This window comes from Lontra canadensis, unplaced genomic scaffold (genome assembly GCF_010015895.1).
Source record: "Lontra canadensis isolate GAN:19392208 unplaced genomic scaffold, GSC_riverotter_1.0 scaffold125, whole genome shotgun sequence".
NCBI classification, from domain to species: domain Eukaryota; kingdom Metazoa; phylum Chordata; class Mammalia; order Carnivora; family Mustelidae; genus Lontra; species Lontra canadensis.
The window spans coordinates 6,030,315-6,036,989 of record NW_022631119.1 but is presented as its reverse complement, the minus strand read 5'-3'; positions in this window follow the sequence as shown (position 1 = coordinate 6,036,989).

The following is a 6,675-nucleotide window of genomic DNA, read 5'->3' as shown; positions in this document are numbered from 1 at the left end:
TTGTGTACTGGTATGCTCCTCCCTACCCCTGTTGTCCAGCTCCATCCTTCCCCACGCTACTGGCCTGGCCTCGAGGCCTCCACTTGGCCACAGGGATGTTTCTGAAACTCACATCTGTCCCTCTCCTGTTTAACCATGACTCCCCATGTGCTGGGGCTGACCTCCCAGCCCCTCAGCCTGGCTCTCAGGGTCTTCCCTGAGCTGTCTCATGGCTGTCCCATTTCAGGGACAGCCTCAGCTGTCCTCAGGGTCCTCTTAGACACCCCCCTCCCAGCAGTAAGTTACTAAGTCCCTGTGGAGGACCCAGCTTCACAGCCATCTCTCCTCCCTCTGACCTCACGCTATCCAGCCTGGCCTCTTCCGTGGTCTCCCAGCCACCACGACGCTCCCTCCCTCTAACCTGTCACCAGCAAGACAAATGTTTCCCAACCCCAGATGGGATCTTTCCCCTCCTTTGCCCCAAACCTTCCAAGATAAAAATCTCAAATGGCTACCCTCAGGTCCTCTCGCTGTCCATGTCCCCTTTTGCCTCCCTTTCCTGTCCCCAGGCTTCTCTCCCATTTCACATCCTTCAGCAGCCTTGTGGCTGTGTGCCTTGCCAAGTGGAATCCGTGTTTGCCCACTCAGGAACAATCAGCTGAGCACCTGCTACGTGCTTGCAATCGACTTCCAAGTTCATGTAGAACAATGAGAGGGACAGGTGGACAGAAATGTTCCCGTGAGGGGGGCTGGGGATTCCACAGTGGGCAAGGTGAGCGTCTGCCTCATGGAGCTCATATTCCAAAGGGAAGGGGGAGAGATCATCGCGACCAGATAAAACATTTATCAAGGCGTAATATGCACAGTGCAGGGAAACAAAACAGGAGAGGGAACAGCAAGGGGGTGAGATTGCCATTATAAACATAAACGCGGTGGTCAGGGAAGACCCCTCTGAGGCTGTGATTAAGATCTGAAGTAAATCAGGGCCGCCTGGGTGGCTCAGTCATTAAGTGTCTGTGATTGGCTCAGGTCATGATCCCAGGGTCCTGGGATGGAGCCCCTGCTTCTCCCTCTCCCTCTGCCTGCCTCTCTGCCTACTTGTGCCCTCTCTCTCTTTCTCTGCCGAATTAAAAAAAAAAAAAAAAAAATCTGAAGTAAATTAGCAAGTGAATCATGGGGGAAAGGGCATTCTAGGCAGAAGGAACAGCTAGTAGCAAGGCCCGGAGGCAGGCATGCGAAGGACTTCAGGGAGATGGGTGTCTGGAATGGGTAAGGTTAGGGAAGGCGTTGGCCCAGCAAGGAAGACACAGGACATTAGTTTTGGGTGCACAGCATAGTGATAGGATATTTGTGTCTATTTCCAAATGATTGCCACAATGAGCTCAGTTAAGGTCTGCCACCACACAGATATAAAAGTTTTCTTATCTTGTCGTGAGAAGTTCTTTTTTATTTTTATTTTTAATTTTTTAAAAGATTTTATTTATTTGATAGATTTTATTTATTTATTTGATTTATTTTTTTATTTTTAAGATTTATTTATTTGACAAGTAGGTAGAGAGGCAGGAAGAGGGAGAGGAGGAAGCAGGCTCCCCGCTGAGCAGAGGGCCCCTGATGTGATGTGTGATGTGATGCGGGGCTGACCCCAGGACCTGGCGATCATGACCTGAGCTGAAGGCAGAGGCTTTAACCCACTGAGCCACCTAGATGCCCCAAGAAGTTCTTTTAAAAAAAAAAAGACTTATATTTTTAAGCAATCTCTGCACCCAGCATGGGGCTGGAAATTATAACCCCAAGATCAAGAGTTGCATGTTCTTCCAGCTGAGCCAGCCAGGTGCCCCATGATGAGAACTTCTAAGACCTACTCTCTTAGCAACTTTCAAATATGCAATATGTTTTGTTTTTTTTTTTAAAGTAAACTCTACTCCCAGACTTGGAGCTCAAACTCAGGACCCTGTGATCAAGAGTCACATGCCCTACCGACTGAGCCAGCCAGGCACCCCACACAGTAGTGTTAACTTCAGGCTCTATGCTATATATTACATCCCTGTTTCCACGAGTTTGGTTTTTTTTTTTTTTAGATTCCACACCTAAGTGAGATCATACAGTATTTGTCTTGTCTTGACTTACTTTACTTAGCGTGATGCTGTCAAGGTCCATCCAAGCTGTTGCAAATGGTGGGATCTTCCTTTTCATGGCAGAATAATACTTCATCATTTATGTGTATATATCACATTCTCCTTATCCATTTGTCTGCTGATGGCCGCTGGGGTTGTTTCTGTTTTGTCTACTGGGAAGAATGCTGCCATGAACATGGGAGTGCAGATCTCTCTTTGATATACTGATTTTGTTTCCTTTGGATACATACCCAAAAGGAGGATTGCTGGGTCATATGGTAGTTCTATTTTTAATTTTTTGAGAAACTTCCACACTTTTTTCCATTATGGCTATACCAATTTTTCTTCCCACCAAAAGTGTGGGAGAGTTCCTGCTGTGGGGGAGGGGGTCTTTGAGCAGGGGAGAGACCTGGTTTGATTTGGTTTCAGAGGATCCCAATAAGACCAGTAAGTGAAAGGTTGATGGGAAACTTTCCAACAGAGATATCAGGACCTGGCCACAATTTACTGCCACATGATGGCCTGGGAAGAGACCTAGCACCCCCAGTGTGGACCTCTTGCCAGTCTGAGTCCGAATCTGATCTAATTCCCGCTTTATTATTTCTTTTCTAAAGATTTTATTTATTTATTTATTTATTTATTTATTTATTTATTTATTTATCAGAGAGAGAGAGAGCAAAGCAGGGGGAGCTGCAGGCAGAGGGAGAAGAAGGCTTCTGGCTGAGCAAGGAGCTCCATGTGGGACTCGATCCCAGGTCCCCAGGATCTTGACCTGAGCTGAAGGCAGAGGCTTAAATGGCAGAGCCACCCAGGTGTCCCTAATTCCCACTTTACAGGGTATTCCTGGAAGGGAAAGACATCCTGAACGGCACCACAGAGATGGTGTCAGCCAAAGCCAGGATGTGAAAATTTGTACAGGGCAAAGTGACCTAGTTTCTCAAGAAGCAAGTGGTGTACACAAGTTGGGGAACGGTTACAGATTTCAAAGACTCGAGAAGTTCACGGGAAAGCATCCTGTGGTGAATTTTGGGCTCCTTGTTAGGACAAACCCAACTCCCAAGTATACTTTTAAGACTGTTAGGAAAACGTGAATATGGAGACCACAAATTTGGTAATAGTGAGTGGGGTGAAACGCATGTTCATTGGGCCTTTTAAAAAATTGAAAGGGGGAGGGGCACCTGGGTGGCTCAGTCCCTTAAACTTCCCACTTTTGATCTAGGCTCAGGTCATGGTCTCAGGATCCACTGGGGGCATGGTGATGGGCCTGCCAGAGAGTTCTCTCCCTCTCCCCCTGCCCCACCCATCCCATGCTCTTATGCTCTCTCTCAAATAAATAAATCTTTCTTAAAAAATATTTTATTTGGGGCGCCTGGGTGGCTCAGTGTGTTAAAGCCTCTGCCTTTTGCTCAGGTCATGATCTCAGGGTTCTGGGATCGAGCCCCGCATCGGGCTCTCTGCTCGGCAGAGAACCTGCTTCCCCTCTCTCTCTGCCTGCCTCTCTGCCTGCTTGTCATCTCTGTCTATCAAATAAATAAATAAAATCTTTTAAAAAATTTTTTAAAATATTTTATTTAATGGGGCGCCTGGGTGGCTCAGTGGGAAAAGCCTCTGCCTTCGGCTCAGGTCATGATCTCAGGGTCCTGAGATCGAGCCCCACATGGGGCTCTCTGCTCAGCAGGGAGCCTGCTTCCCCCCCTCTCTCTGCCTGCCTCTCTGCCTACTTATGATCTCTCTCTCCCTGTCAAATAAATAAAATCTTTTAAAAAATTTTATTTATTTATTTGACAGAGAAAGAGAGAACCAGCAGAGTCAGCAGGCAGAGGAAGAGGGAGAAGCAGGCTCTCTGCTGAGCAAGGAGCCTGATATGGGGCTTGATTCCAGGACACCGGGATCATGACCTGAGCCGAAGGCAGCCATTTAACCCACTGAGCCACCCAGAAGCCCCTCAAATAAATAAACCTTTTTAAAAAAATCTGAGGGGGGGCCCTAGGTGGCTCAACGGGTTAAGCCTCTGCCTTTGGCTCGGGTCCTGATCTCAGGGTCCTAGGATGGAGCCCCACATCGGGCTCTCTGCTCAGCAGGGAGCTTACTCCCCCCACTCTGCCTACTTGTGATCTCTCTCTCTGTCAAATAAATAAATAAAATCTTAAAAAAAAAATTGAGGGGCGTCTGCGTGGCTCAGTCTGCTGAGAGTCTGCCTTCGGCTCACGTCATGAGCCTAGGTCCTAGGATCAAGCCCCTCACCGGGCTCCCTGCTCAGTGGGGAGTCTACTTCTCCTTCTGCTTCTTCTTCTTCTTCTCTCTCTCTCTAATGAATAAATAAATAAATAAAATCTTAAAAAAATAATAAAAAAATTTTTAAAAATTGAGAGGGGGAATTACTGCTTAATAAGTAAAGAGTCTTTTTGGGGGGATAATAACCACCTTTGAGGAGAACGGTGATGGTCACACAGATTCGTGTGTTTAACGCCACTGGCTTACACACTTAGGCATGGTTAAAATGATAGTTACATGTATCTTAGTGCACACACACAGAACTGAAGACCACACTCATTCTACATTTTCCCTTTCGGGTCTCATAATTCCTATGAAGCCCTCCTGAGTGTAGGTTTTTCTTTTCCTTGCTGCTGAAACGATCCTGACTCAATGCCAGCTTTCATACCAATGCAGCACATGGTCCATCCCTCCCTGAGGGAGTCTGACGGTATTTCTGGTTCCAGAATTCCCTCCATGTGAATTTTAATGAATGAATGAATGAATGAATTAATTAGTTAACAGCAATCTCTACGGCCAGCATGGGGCTCCAACTCACAACCCCAAGATCAAGAGTCTCACCCTCCACCAACTGAGCCTGCCAGGCACGCGGCATGGAAACTCAGGTGCCTGGGTGGCTCAGTGGGTTAAGATTCTGCTTTTGGCTCAGGTCATGATCTCAGGGTCCTGGGATCGAGCCCCACATCAGGCTCTCTGCTCAGCAGGGAGCCTGCTTCCCCCCTCTCTCTCTGCCTGCCTCTCTACCTACTTGTGATCTCTCTGTGTCAAATAAATAAATAAAATCTTTAAAAATAATAAACAAGGAAACTTGCAGCTAATGACAAATGCTTTGCTGAAATACCCAGAGAAGACAAACCAACGTCTGGCGTTCACTTTGAAACACCTAGACAGTGAGCCGGATTGGATAGAGGATGGCAGAGTGCTCAGTGGCGGGGCAGACTGCCCGTGGGAGAGCCTGGGGGCTGCACCACGCGGGTATCCCTGTGTCATTCCCTCCAGCTTGCTGCATGTTGGAAAACTGTCAGAAGATGTTGGGGCCAGGGGAAATGTCCTTCACTATTAGAAAGGCATATTCAATGATTTTCTGGAATTTGGTGTTTTTTAAAAAAATTTATTTATTTTTAGAGAGCGCCTGAGTGGGGGGAGGAGCAGAGGGAGAGGGACAAGCAAACTCCCGGCTAATCTTGGAGTCCGATGTTGGGGGGGCTCTATCTCACGTCCCTGAGATCATAACCTGATCCAAAACTGAGAGTCGACCCTTAACTGACTGAACCACCCAGGTGCCCCTGGGATTTGCTTTAAAATAATAACGGTGGGGGGCACCTGGGTGGCTCAGTCCTTAAGTGTCTACCTTCGGCTCAGGTCATGATGCCAGGGTCCTGGGATCGAGCCCCATATCGGGCTGGCTGCTCCTCTCCCTCTCCTACTCCCCCTGCTTGTATTCCCTCTCTCACTGTCTCTCTCTCTCTCTGTGTCAAATAAATAAATAAAATCTTTTAAATAAATAAATAAATAACATTAATAACAGGGGTGCCTGGCTGGCTCAGTCTGTGGAGCCTGTGACCCTTGATCTTGGGGTTTTGAATTTGATCCCCACGTTAGGTGGAAAGTTAACTTAAAAATAAAAGCTAAAAAAAAAATCTTAAAAAAAATAAAATAATGGGGCACCTGGGTGGCTCAGTTGCTAAGCATCTGCCTTGGGGTCAGGTCATAATCCCAGGGTTCTGGGATCAAGCCCCGCATCAGGCTCCCTGCTCAGTGGAAAGCCTGTTTCTGCCCTTCCCACTCCCCCTGCTTGTATTCCCTCTCTGGCTGTGTCTTTCTCTGTCAGATAAATAAATAAATAAAATCTTTAAAAAAATAATAAAACAAAAACAAAATAGTTGTAAGAGAGTGTTAGAAATAAAACTAGCAGAAAGTTGATGGCTATTGAATGAGGCTAGGGGATGGCATGGGGCTTTGCTCTACTATGCTCTCTACTTTTGTGCACTTGAAAACTTCCTTACTCGGTAATCAACAAATAAAAAAAAAGTGCGTCTGCTTGCCTTGTGGAGGGAAGGCAGGAGGAAAAGAGCCTATGGAAGAGGCAGAGCTGGGTTAGGAATCGTGCTCCAGCAGTTTTCAGACTGGGGAAGTTCCCAGGGCCTGGATCAGGAGCCTCACGTGCAGGCTTTCCCTAGCTGCAAACCTCCGCCCCCTCCACACACCCCAAAACCCGCAGCTCTGCCGACTACCTACCAGCTGCCTTCTCCCTGCCTACACCCCCTTCTCCAGATCAGCCTCACCGGAAGTAAGGCCCAAGACAGAG